Raw genomic sequence first — 14,482 nt, forward strand, 5'->3', positions numbered from 1 at the left:
TCTCAGTGTCCTCATGTTGCCCAGTGTCCCCTAGGGTTTGTATCCCCATGTCTCCCAGTGTCCCTTAGAGTCTTTGTCCCCATGTCTCCCAGTGTCCCGATGTCACTAGGACACTGGGGGACACTTAGAGACATTGGGACACTGTGAGACATGGGGACACTGGGAGAGACATGGGGACACGGATACATGGGGACTCTGGGAGACTAGGGGACTCTGGGAGACTAGGGACACAGACACTAGGGACCCTGAGAGACATGGGGACACTGAGAGACACCAGGGACAATTGAGAGACATGAGGACACTGAGAGACTAGGGACACTGGCTGGGAGACATGGGGACACTGAGAGACTAGGGGACACTGAGAGACACCAGGGACAATTGAGAGACATGAGGACACTGAGAGACTAGGGACACTGGCTGGGAGACATGGGGACACTGAGAGACTAGGGGCCACTGGGAGACATGGGGCCACTGTGTCCCTAGTGTCTCAGGGTCCCCATGTTCCCCAGTGTCCCTATGTCTCAGCGTCCCCAAGTCTCTCACTGTCCCATTGTCTCGAAGGCCCGGAGCTGCTGTCTGGCCTCTCTGTGCAGAGCTGCTCCCCCACGGATCAGTGAGTAGAGAGAGGCAGGGAGGGAGATGCTGTAACTTCTTATCCCTGCCTTTCTCCACATTAACAGCAACCCCTACTGGCCGGTGCTGGTATTGTAGAATAATCTCTGTTTATACTCTGTTTACTGCAATACTGGCACCGGCTAGGCGGCCTCAAATACCTGAGAAATATTTCTGAGAAATACCTGGCAACCATAAGAAATACATGAGAAATACCTGGCAACCCTAAGAGTAGTGATTTTATTTTAAATCAATGGGCGTATCCCATGGGCCTGGGCCTGGAGCTGCAGCTCCATCAGCCCCTATGTTAATCCGGCCCTGGTCCCAGGGCAAAGCAGTTCACTGGGGCCCTGCCTACACAACCACTCTTGTTGATAAAATTAAGCTTATATTTGTTGGTACCTCCAACAAATGCAATACATTCATACAATACACACACATTGACTGCTGAATACACACACACACACACACACACACACAGACTGACGAGTACACAGAGACTGCTGAATACGCACACACACAGACTACTGAACACATACACAAACAGACTGCTGAACATACACTGACTGCTGAATACGCACACAGACTACTGAATACACACACAGACTGCTCAATACATACACATAGACTGCTGAATACAGACGCACACAGACTGCTACATACGCACACAGACTACTGAATACACACACAGACTGCTCAATACATACACATAGACTGCTGAATACACACGCACACAGACGGCTGAATACATACACAGAGTAGGGATTGGCCGATTATCGGTCTGGCCGATATTATCGTCCGATATTCAGTTTTTTCGGCAATATTGGTATCGGCAAATAGAGATACCGATATTGCCAATAATACATACCAGGACCACTGGGCCCATGACAAGCCCGGCGAACCTGGGGGGGCCTGCAGCAAGCTCTTACTTACCTTCCCAGCAGCTCCCTGCAGCTCTCCTGTCTAAATCTTGCTAGTCCTGAGTGGTTACCATGGCAACGCTCCGCAGAGCACGCTGGCCGCGAGAGTTAGCCGTATCTTGGTCCTGTCTTGTGGTCTGTATATCTTGTGCCTCTTAGTTGTGGGCATTGAGTGTTGGTAGTTTCTTGTCTATTTCGTTTGGTATGGGGGATAATGGTGAGGGTCAGGGGTCGGCTTATGTTGTCCTAAGTTTCCTTTTGGGTTTCCCCCTATGTCGTTGGCGTGGGTGTGTTGTTTGTGGCATTGGGCTCTCTTGTTGTCGTTGGTCTTAGTTGTGTGAGTTTTGGTTATTTTTGCTTGATCCTAGTGTCGGATGGCCATGTAGGTCTAGAAGGGGGCAAGAGGGAGGGGCGGGGGGGGGGTGTTTTCGGGTTGGTAGGGTGTCCCGGTTCGAGGCGTGTTGGGTGTGTGGTTTGTTCAGTGTGTGCCGGTGGGGTTCGGGTATTCGTAGAACCACGGGTCCCAGATTTTGTGGTAGTGTTTGGTAGTATCGTGTAATAATGCGGACAATTCGTCCATTTTAATTGTATCTGTTATTTTTCGTCTGATTGCCTCCATGGTCGGCGTTTCATTGCTGCCCCATTTCTCGGCTATCGCCCGTCTGGCTGCTAATGCTATTTTTGCTGTCAGTTTGTTTTGGGCTCTGGGTATATCAGCGTGTGGTTTCGATAGCAGCCAGATCCAGGGGTTTAGCGGGATGTCTGTGTGTAAGATTCTAGAGACCATGGTTGCCACTTGTTGCCAGATTTGTCTGATCGGGGGACATTCCCACCATTGGTGGAGGTAGGTTCCTTTTTGGCCGCATCCCTTCCAGTCTGTGTCTGACCTGCCCATCTGTTTAAGCTTGAGGGGGGTGATGTACCATCTCATAAGTGTTTTGTAGGCCTGTTCCTTATGATTTACGCAGATGGAGATCGTTGCTGTGGCCTCCCATATGTCTGCCCAGTCTGTTGGGTCCTCTGCCGGGCCTAGGTCCCTCTCCCAAGCCGACACGTATGTGAGAGCTCCACTTTTGACGGTTTGGATAATGCGGGTGTAAAGTGCTGAGATTTGTCCCTTCTGAATTGGGGTTTGCATGCATTGTTTCTCGAAGGCGGTAAGTGCCGTTGTACCTGCTTTTGTGTTTTCTGGTGTTGCTAGGAAGCTTTTGATCTGTATGTGCCTAAATAGGTCAAATGTTTGGAACGGTGTCGTTTGCTGTAGTTCGGAGAAAGGGGTAATGTGTTGGCCCTGGAAGAAGTGGTATAGGCGTGTGAGGTTGTTGTCTTCGTGGGGCGTGAAGTCTTTGGGTGTCATGCCTGGGGGGAATTTTGTGTTGCGGAGTATTGGGGTGAGGGGGGACAGGGGTGCGATTAAGCCGCTTTTGTGTGTGACTTTGTCCCATATTTTGATTGTGTTGGTCAGTGCTGGGGTAGTCCGTGGCATGGGGGCTCTGGCTTGTTTTGGAAGCCATATGTACAGGGATGGGTGGTCTCTACCGAATATGTCGCTTGACTCCGTAAGGGGCGTGTAGATTTTGGGCTTGTGTTACTTGCGCTGCTTGGTAGTTACTTGCGAAGGTGTGCTATCTTCAGGCGTTGAAGAGCTCGGTACTGGAGCGGAGCCGGGAACACCGCCTGGATGGACGAGGTCAGTAGTCCAATGAGTCGTGCCAGGTGTCGCAACGACAGCTGGTGTCTCGTGAGGGCATGTCGTAGTTCCTTGCGGATTAAGCGTATTTTGGTTGGAGGGAGACTGAGAGACTCCGCTTCCGAGTCGACCGTGAACCCCAGGAACTCCATGTGTCGGGTCGGGGATAGGCAGGACTTCTCCCCGTTGAGCAAGAAACCCAGGCGACGTAGGAGATCCATTGTCCATTGAAGGTGTTCTAAGAGAACTCCCCGATCTTATGCCATGAGGAGGATATCGTCCAGATAGACTATCGGCCTTACCCCGCGACTGCGCAGCCAAGCCATGGCCGGTCGCATCAATTTGGTGAAGCACCACGGAGCAGACGAGAGTCCGAGCGGGAGGCATGTGAATCGCCATGTTCCGCCTTTCCAGAGGAACCTCAGTAGGTCCCTGGATGACTCGGTCACCGGGACCGTTAGGTAGGCATCTTTGAGGTCTAACTTTGCCATCCAGTCTCCACGTAGGAGTAAGTCCCGAAGGAGGTGGATTCCCTCTATTTTGAAGTGTCGGTAGCGCACTATGGAGTTTAGGGCCCGAAGGTTTATAACTGGGCGCATCTGGCCGCCTTTCTTTTCCACCAGGATAACCCCAGCATGGTTCAGTGGTGCCCGTTCTATCGCTCCTTTCATGTGGAGTGACAATAGTTCCTTGTCTATTAAGGCGCGGTTTGCCTTTGACATTACCATAGGGTGAGGGGGAGGAATGCGACCCAGGGAGTCTACCAATTCTATGTGGAACCCCTTTACCGTGTTCACAACCCAGGCATCTGAGGTGATCTCTAACCAGGCATGTAAAAAATGACGGAGTCTGCCCCCTACACAGATATTGGAAAAAGCATGAATTAGGTGTGGTCTTACCGTAAGGGCGTCTGGAACCGGGGTTCCCTCTGAAGCTTCTGGAGCGCCATGGTCTTCCACGAGATGGGAAGAAGGGAGACTGGTGTTTCGTGTCCTGATAAGGTGGCCTCTGGTTATAAGAGCCTCGTCCCGATCCTCGGGAGTTAAAATTAGATCGGCCAGACAGACGGCTCCTGAATCTGCCGGCCCTGGAAGAGATCCGTCCCTGAAACACTCTCCTCATGGAGGACTGGGCCTTGTCTAAGGCTGTGAAAGCACCTACAAAGCGCCCCAGATCCTTGATAAAGGAGTCTCCGAACAGCTGGCCCTGAGCGTCTTTGCCCGCCTCAGTGAGGGCGAGGTTGGCCAGTTTGGGCTCGATTTTAAAGAGGATGGCTTTACGCCGTTCTATAGACAGGGAAGTGTTCACACTACCGGCTATGCAGATTGCCCTCTGCACCCAACCACGGAGTTCTTCCGGGTCAACCTGTCTATTCTCAGTTCTGGCCATCTCGGCCAGGTCAAATAATTTTGCTACTGCGTCATTTTAGGGTCTACAATAGGTGTCTCGCAGACTTTATCAGGGATAAGGGGTCTAGGGCATTCTGCCCTGAGCTTGTTGCGCGCCGTCTTGCTAAGAGGGCACCTAACCCAGTTCTCAAGATATTTTGCTACATGGTCGGCTGGGAGCCATTCTGCCGACCTCGGGTGATGGAGAGCATCCGGGTCAAACATAGGTTCTCCAGCCGGGTCCATGAGAGTCGAACCCGCGGTAGCGGGAGAGTCACTAATTACCAATTCTGGTAGGGTAGGGGCAAATGGGTCAGTGTCCTGCCCGTCCGACTCGTTCTTAGAGTCATCCCCGGACTCATCAATAGCCTCCTCACAAGACCCGATTTCTGAGTCGGAGTCGCTCTCTGTAAGTGCTATGGCACATTTCCAGTGCCGCGCCCGTTCTGCCTGGTGCGGAAAGGCTCTTTTGCGTGACACAGGCACGCTATCTTGGGTGGCTATTTTCACACCAGTCTTGGTGGTTCTGGAGGCGGGAGGGATCAGGTGTTTAGATTTGGCCTTGGCTTTTCTAGAGTCGCCCCCTGGGCGGTTTACAGAGGAATGCGCTAAGCGTGTAGGTATGGCAGACGCTTCTGCGGGTACAGGTTGTGCCAATAAAGCCTGAGAAATAGTCTGAGACAGGGTTGCGGACATTGAGCCCATGGCGGCCATAATGGCGTCTGTGACTGAACGTTGCACTGCTAAGGCCTGGGCATCATCCGGCACCAACATAGGGTCGCCCGCAGAAGGGGGCCAGAGCTGGCAGAGATAGGGTCAGCCAGCGCTTGGGGTATATCCCTATCCTCAGGGGAAAGAGGGGAGACAGGCCCTTTAGGTTTAGGCATAATAATATTAACTGAGGCTAAGGTCAGGTCCAAATAAAATATATATATATATATCTATATGCAGGGAATATGCAGTATAATATGCAGTATAATATATAGGGAGACAACCAAAATATATACTGAGTAGTGAATAGAAAATAGAGCTGCTAAATATGTGAAGGATGCAACTAGCAGGAGTTAATCACCCCAGGCTAGGCAGTGTAAACAGAGGAAAAAGGAGGGAGCTCACCAGGGTCCAGACCGGCAGATAAGGAGAACGGAGGGAAAAAGAGCGCCAAAGTGACTGATAGAAAATGGCCGCCGGGGGGAACACATAAAACAAGTGAATCCAGCATTCAAATGAAAAATTTGAATGCAGCAATAGGAGAATAGGCAGGCAGACTGGTTCACATCAAACAGGTGAATGCAGTCAGGCGTTCGCATAGAAAATTCGAACGCAGTAATATTTGCTTTTGACTTACAGTTATTTTAACTATTAGAATTAAAAGTTAAATTTTATTCCTCATTATGAGAATTACACCCGGGTTGCTGTTAGAGTACTAGAATTTCCAGGGGGTTTCTTGTTAGATATCTCTCTCTTTTTTTCCCTTATTTGGACTTCTTGTACGTTTTTCTTCTTTGTTTTAGTTGGATTTCAGATCCCAATTTATAGGGGCAATGCCAAAGAAAAGGGGAATTTTTATGGGGGACCAACCCCATAAATACCATAATGCAGCTGTGTCTCCCTCAGAACATAAATCCCCCCCAGCAGTTCAGTACTGACACTTAACCTGACCCAGTTAGTCCTGCTCATGCAGGCTGTTTACTGGGTCCTTCAAATGAAGAGAGGCTGAACGAACCCACGACAAACACAGGAAGGTGGCCAAAAAAGAAAGAGTCCTGCAGAACCAGCTAAGGACAGGAAAAAAAACTGGACTGTGGTGTAAGGGGAGGAGGGACTCTTTATACCTATCAGTCTAATTAAAGGACCACTCTAGGCACCCAGACCACTTCAGCTTAATGAAGTGGTCTGGGTGCCAGGTCCAGCTAGGGTTAACTAATTGTTTTATAAACATAGCAGTTTCAGAGAAACTGCTATGTTTATCAATTAGTTAAGCCTTCCCCCTAATCCTCTAGTGGCTGTCTCACTGACAGCCGCTAGAGGCGCTTGCGTGATTCTCACTGTGAAAATCACAGTGAGAGCACGCAAGCGTCCATAGGAAAGCATTATGAATGCTTTCCTATGCGACCGGCTGAATGCGCGCGCAGCTCTTGCCGCGCGTGCGCATTCAGCCGACGAGGAGGAGAAGAGGCGGATCGGAGGAGGAGAGCTCTCCGCCCAGCGCTGGAAAAAGGTAAGTTTTAACCCCTTTCCCCTTTCCAGAGCCGGGCGGGAGGGGGTCCCTGAGGGTGGGGGCACCCTCAGGGCACTCTAGTGCCAGGAAAACGAGTATGCTTTCCTGGCACTAGAGTGGTCCTTTAATTAATCTAATTAATTCCTGTCCTGTGACTGCTAAGGGATGAGCTACCTATAAGGGATGCTGCCATGATTAGCCAGGAAATATATTTATGATTTAAAGCTGATAACATATTCATTAGAGCAGTGGTTCCCAAACCAGTCCTCATGGCCCACCAACAGTCCAGGATTTATGTATTTCCCTGTTTTATTTTGGACCGAACCAAGTGTTTGATGATTTGAATATCTGCCCCTAACCAAATTATTTATATTTAGTGCGTGCACGCTCCTAAAGTAAATTCACACCGGACACAAGTTTCTGGTTGATGAAAGAACTTCAGGAATGTTTATTCAGGGGGCCAGCATGCCCCTTATAAAGCAAGAATACATCATATGCAAAATTATAGATAACAGAGAAAATACATCAATAATTGGTTAGGTGTTAAGTGTTTTATCTAATGCACGTCCTAGAAGGCGTGATGTTAATGTCATCACGGGATTTTACTCCGGCTTCCAGCACCATCTTGTTACACAAGGTAGTTAGTCGATGGGAGGGGTTGCCTCTAATAGCCATTTTGAGTAAATATTGAATATGAGTATGTATGAGTAAATAGACATTTTACTAATTCTAATTTACGTCCATAACCGTCCCCCCTTAAAATGACTATTTACTAAATAACTAAAATAACTAAAATAAGCACCAAGTCAACTATCCCTACTGCTGTCCCTAATAGGCTGCCGCACATCTGTCCCACAGGCCTCTCAAACTCTTCTGGGTGCTGCGCATTAGACAAGCAGTGGCTTGTCCACCACCTCCCCCGCTACAGACTTTGCCTGTAAAGACAGACGCTATCTCTACTGTCCCTAAATGGAAGTAGTTGCGTGATTGGTGTGGAGAGACTGCAAGGGAGAGTGGGGTGAATGAAGTTTGTCACAATCTTTGTCATCTAACTCCTGATGGAGGAAGGTTGGGGTAGTCCGGTCAATTGTCTGGTCGACTGTCTTCTGCGGGTATTTCTGCACACATGGCAACACATAACAGACGAAAATTACAAGGAGAAGCATCATGATTAGGACAGCCACTCAGCACTTTCTGCCAGCCACTCAACCATTCAAACCCTCTATCCCCTGATTTTTTTTTTAGCTCCTCTGAGAGGCTTTCTAATTTTTCTATTGCCAGAGTCACCTTTCCATTAGGGCCTGTGTTATCAGGGATGAAGGTACAACATGTCATAGTGTCTGGAAGTATTTTACATACTCCTCCTTTTTCTGCCAACATCATATCTAGGGCCATCCTATTCGGGAAGGTCATCTGGGAAGAGGCTTCTAATTGCTCTGCCAGCCCTTGAAGGGCATCTCTAGTATAATTAACAAAACGTTGTTTGTTGTAATAGATATAATTAATCCAATTCAAATTCTTGTTGGCAGTGATTAGTGGGATGATTGTCTCGAAGCCTGCTGCAACTTCGTCATTGGTTTGAATTCATTTGGCACCCCCTAGGCACTCCTATGGCATCTATATATATGTGTGTGGGTCAAAACTACCTTTAATAGGTGTGTGTTACAAAACTGTTACAAACCAGGATTATATTGACTATGTTGTGATATAATGGCTTCGGTACTTGAATGCTGCACCCTCTCCCGGTCACCTCTCAAATTACCGAACGGTCGACCACCCAACTGAGAGCGTGTGCCACCAATCGATCACCCATGGAGTTGCTGTTTGCGGTTAACCGCAGGCTAATTGACGGCCTCAGTATATATCCGTTCGTGCCTTCTCTACCGATGGTTAAACTACCGAAAGAGGATGGGGACCACCTTCAATCTGGCGTGTGGCCTCAATTAGAATGTAGAACGTTGCGGTTAACCGCAGGCTAAGTGCCCCTTCACGGAGGGCTAACTTCGTATACCGAACAGCGACCACATCCAGACAGAGAGCGGGGATTCGGGCACAACTCTGGCCGTTATTAGTTCCACGAGTTGACGCCGAGGTCCCGCTGCCTATTGTTGCACCTAAAAACATGGCCGCCATTTTCAGCCTGCGACCCAAATACACGAACAGACTTTCTCTCGACGAAATACAGCAGCGGGTTCGTGCGCTTGAGTCGCTATTCGGTGAACTAGTGCACACAGACTGGAGCTATAAAATGAGTGGTGAAAGTACCGAAGTATCTGTGGCGAAACCAACCTCGCCACTGGGCATTGGAGAAGCCTGGTTGCTTGCCTGCTCCCTTTGGACTATGGCCCTACATGTTAAAGCTTCTATTTTCCCTGCAGGAGGGTTTATTCGTGCCTTTCTGCCGGGGTTCGTCAATTAAGCTGCGGTTAACCGCAGCTTCAGGGAGGTTAATTGGCGGCACACTCCAGCTCCTGTGTGGTCTTCAATTCGGTAGTTTGTTCGGTAGATAAAATCGCTTAATTGACGAACGCTGGGTGGTGTTTGTTCGTCAAACGAACACATGGCGGCGGCCATCTTAACTCCCGAACAGCAGTGTTTTGCCGTCGAGTGTCTGGAACTTTATGGAACTATTTTTGGCTACTGGTGCCTGTGCGGCCGGTCAAATCTTGCAACCTCCATAACTCCCGAACCCCTGGTCCGATCTGAGTGATCTTTGAGTATGTTACTCACCCAGATTAGGGCTAGCAGGGGATCCCCTATTTAGGAGTGTACATGCAGAAAGTGGGGAAATAATATATAAGACTAAGGGGATTATGTGTCATTTTTAGGGAAGGAGATGTGTCGGAGGTAACCCATGTGTGATTGGTGTACTGTAAATCCCTCCCTTGCATGGGAGAATCCTTTATAAGCCAGTTGTGTTAATAAACGTGAGTTCCTGTTTTAACCCTCAAAGTGAAGTGTCGTCTCATACTATTCGTATGGTTCCTATTCAACTGTCTACAGCATTCATATGCTTGGGAGAATTTAAATGTTTCTCCGGTTCGGTGATTGTGGTGTCTGCTGCAGTGCTTGAAGTCCTCAGGAGCGCTAGGAGCATCCTTCAACAGAGGTACCCAGTCGGGGTGCCAGGCGATCCGTTACAGTATCTATTAAACTGTTAGAGTCATGTATTTTAATCTGTTTTCTGTGTGTAAAATAAACGTGGGTTTTGGGCGCTTGGAGATAATTATTAAGTATAAGTATTACTGTAACCGTTGGATTCATTATCTCCAAGCTGGGCGGTATCAAATTCAAATGATACATTGTATTCCCATTGGTTGATCCCTCGTGTTATCCCTGTGTGCCATTAAAATCAGTTCTTGTTTGACCTTCAAATCGCAGCCTCGACTTGTTTTGTGGGGAAAGATTATCCTAGCTGTAAAATAGCTAGTGGGATTGTTCTACACTTACATAGTTAGATAGCTGAAAAGAGACTTGCGTCCATCAAGTTCAGCCTTCCTCACACCTGTTTTTTGCTGTTGATCCAAAAGAGAAAAAAAAAACAAAAAACAAAAAAAAAAACCCCAGTTTGAAGCACAATTTTGCAACAAGCTAGGACAAAAAATTCCTTATTGACCCCAGAATGGCAGTCAGATTTATCCTTGAATCAAGCAGTTATTACCCTACATTGAAAGATTATATCCTTGAATATTCTGTCTTTGCAAGTATGCATCTAGTAGCTGTTTGAACATCTGTATGGACTCTGATAAAACCACTTCTTCAGGCAGAGAATTCCACATCCTGATTGTTCTTACAGTAAAAAAACCTTTCCTTTGCCTTAGACGAAATCTTCTTTCTTCCAGTCTAAACGCATGGCCTCGTGTCCTATGTAAAGTCCGGTTTGTGAATAGATTTCCACACAATGGTTTGTATTGGCCCCGAATATATTTGTATAATGTTATCATATCCCCTCTCAGGCGACGTTTTTCTAAACTAAATAGGTTTAAATTTGTTAACCTTTCTTCATAGCTGATATGTTCCATTCCTTTTATTAATTTTGTAGCCCGCCTCTGCACTTTTTCTAGTGCCATGATATCCTTCTTTAGAACAGGTGCCCAAAATTGCACAGCATATTCAATATGTGGTCTTACCAGTGATTTATAGAGAGGCAAAATGATATTCTCGTCCCGAGAATGAATGCCCTTTTTCATGCATGACAATACCTTACTGGCCTTGGCCACTGCTGATTGACATTGCACATTGTTGCATAGCTTGTTGTCTATAACAATTCCCAATTCCTTTTCGTGTGTTGTTATCCCTAATTCGCTTCCATTAAGGGTATACGTTGCTTGTGTATTCTTTACGCCGAAGTGCATAACTTTGCATTTTTCAACATTAAATTTCATCTGCCATTTGAGTGCCCAGTCCTCCAGTCTATCTAAATCCTTCTGCAGCAAAGTAAGCAGCTTACAGGATCCTTCTGGATATCATGCTAAGCGGCTTCTCTCTCTCTCTAAACTGGGATCCAGACTATCCAAGCGGTCCAGCTTCCAGCTAGCCTGGGAGTAACCATAACAGTGTGCTCATCTTGGCTCTGAGAAAGGCATGTGGTGTGTCAAGAGGAACTTGGTGGTTATCTGATATTATGTGTATGGTCATGATAACCTTAGCTAGGGCACATTCCCCCCCACAAGAGACCTTCCAATCTGGATCTGAGTTGCATGTCCCCACACAGCCAAAATATGTCTCCTAGTGATCTGACATGTCTTGTTAAGAGGTCAACTGGAGGTGGTGTTCTATATGTAGCACAATAGCCTTTAGGGAAATTTCCTAGAGATGTACCTGGCCCACTGGGTATAGCGTAGCAAGTGTAATTCCCGGGATATATGGTAACACCTTCAGGCGGCCTGACATTCCTAGTACTTAGGGGATATTCCCTTTTCCACGACTCACATGCTGACCAATTAGTTTTCTGATAAACATAAAGACTCAAAAAGCAAGTTTCCACTTCGGGGGGTAAGTCTAAAGGCACGGTACCCAAATGGGGTCGTGCTCCTCCACATACATAACAAATAGTTCTATTGTGAGAGTTAGCATTATAACTCATCCATTCAAGCCATAGGTTAGTGTCTGAGAAGCCTGTCTCTACTGCCATAGTGTCCTCGAATGTGGGGTTAGCTATGGCTACTATGTCTTTGAGGGTCTTGATGTGCGGTTTAAGAGGGTTAACTGTCATGTGTTGTGTGTCTACCCACTCAGGTGATTGATACATGTCTTGTAGATAGAAAGTCCCCAATTTGTTGTATGAGCCCCCTTCCCCTCCCCCCCCCCCCTTTTCAATACATCCCCATTACGTATTCACCAGTATCTCCAGGGCTAGGGTGATCTATATTTAAGGTAAGTTTCATTGGGGTCATCCCTGTTGATTTCCGTAAAGTCATTCTATGTAATAAAGACTTCCCATTCTTGTCCACCCTGTCTAGGGCACTTAGTAGATTATAACCCCATGCTAATCCTGTGTTCCAACCTGCCGCCTTCCAGGAACTTCAGGCATGCCCCCAATAGTCATCTATCACACATATGTACGGGTCCTTTTTGTTAGGTATATCTTTGTAAATTGTCAAGAACAATAAATATGGAAATGTACAAGTGACGATATAACAGTAATCAAATGTAAATGTGGATACATGGCCATCAGGAGTGAAAGTGATAAAAGCCTGTAGGCGGAAAAGTACATCAGCACCTAACAGGTTAATAGGACAGGTAGATGAAACCACAAATCGTGTAAGGAGATCTGGGAAGGTGCCCACTTGAAGAGGCTTTGTTAATGGGTTACTGCATGGGGTACCATCTACACCTACACATGAAACATCAATATTGGACAGGAAGGAGGAGTCAGGCAGGTCTTGTTCTCTGAGAACGCTACGGGTTGCGCCTGTGTCAACTTAAAAGGTAGTAGGGTTACCTTCAATGGGTAAAACCACTGTAGCTAGGAGCCCCCCTGTATCCCCTGTAGACACTGCCATGACAGGGGCATGAGACACAGGTGTGCCAGTTACCTATTGTAGAAGATCTAGATGGGCCTGATCGGGGCCTGTGTAGGGGCAGTTGGTTGCTGCAGGATGGTTTGATTGTTGAGCACGTTGAGCAGAACATTGGGGAACTGGTGCAGGGTGGTCAGTGGACGGGTAAGCAGTGGAAGGGTAGTCATCTGCGGGGTAACTGGCAGCATAGTCATGAGATTTAGGATAACTGTGAGCCCCCACGAGTGGGTAATTACCAGCCTTGGGGTAACCAGGGGCTGGAGGTGGTGGATATACAGTTGGAGGGTAGCCAGCCACAGGGTAGGATGGTCTTACTGCTTGTGGTTGTGGCCTAGGAGCCCTGGGAGCAGGATAGTCCTTCCTAAAATGACCTGGCTATTTGCAGTTAAAACAGAATCTGGTCAGAGGCCTAGAAGCCTGGGGCATAAGTGGGTCAAAAGGTGGGTGTACGGGGTACCCAGTAGGGGCTGGGGCAGGTCTAATTGCAGGATTATGGAAAGAAAACATAAGGGGAGCAGGGTTCTTTGTGGAAGGCAATTGGGAAGACTCTAGGCCCTTTGCAACCAACAGGAGAGTATCCAGGGGAATTATCCTATACTCGGAGCGGGATAAGACCAGACCTTTCTTTATGGGTTCTTTAAGGGCCTGCCACAAAGGCCGCAGACAACATCTGGGTGTGATCCTTGTTATATAAATTAAAACCCAGATCAAAGAAGGTTTGTGTTAACCTTGAGTGAAATTTCTCTACTGATTCTGTCTTTTCTTGAACAATATCATTAATACATGTAGCTTGATCGGCTAATTTATCTTGGGCCCATGCACGGAGCTGCTCACAGAATATTATACCTGACTGGAAATCTGTATCACTAGTGAGACAGGCATCATCAAAACTCCTTTCAATTATGGGCCAATAGGCATCCCCAGCTTTAGTTTCACAGAGACTGAACAAATCACGCCATGCGGCAGAGTATGTTATACAGATCTGAGCGATCCTCTGGAAGAAAGGCATGGGTTGTCTCTCTGGAAGGGAAGCTACCAAGGTTGCGGCCTGGGTTGGGTTGAATGTGACGTACATTAAAGGTGCACCATCCGTGGTAGGTTGGGCAACTTGTGGGTCGGCCGGGGGTACTCGAGGAACACTATTTGCCAGGGGCTGAGGTGGGCTTTCAACATGTACACTGCTACTAACAGGAGACGCTGGGTTCTGTGGTGCGTGAAAATGAACTGTATCAGAGGAATCTGGAGCTTGTGCTGTGCTGGCAACGACCTCTCGTGCTGGCAGGGCTGGTTGGACTTGTGATGGTAACTGGTGGGGTACTTGTGGGAGGTTTGGGAAATGTGATGAGACAGATTTTCCGGAGCCAACCGTCATAATAGGAAGAGACCCACTGGGGACGGCCATGACCGGGGCGGGGACGTAAACGGATGCTGAGGTGTGAGAGGAAGTGACCGGAGGGATGCTGGGAGAGGAAGTGACGACAAGTGCAGGGGTGGATGGGGCGGATGTGGGAAGGGGCAATGGAGTAAGGGCAGAAATGACAGGATCGGGGAGGGGAGCGACTAGAGTGGAAGTGACAGGGAAAGGGGATGGGTTGAAGGAGGCAGCATTAACTGAAAAAGAGGGTGGA

The sequence above is a fragment of the Pelobates fuscus genome, chromosome 1 (genome assembly GCF_036172605.1).
Source record: "Pelobates fuscus isolate aPelFus1 chromosome 1, aPelFus1.pri, whole genome shotgun sequence".
In the NCBI taxonomy this organism is placed as follows: domain Eukaryota; kingdom Metazoa; phylum Chordata; class Amphibia; order Anura; family Pelobatidae; genus Pelobates; species Pelobates fuscus.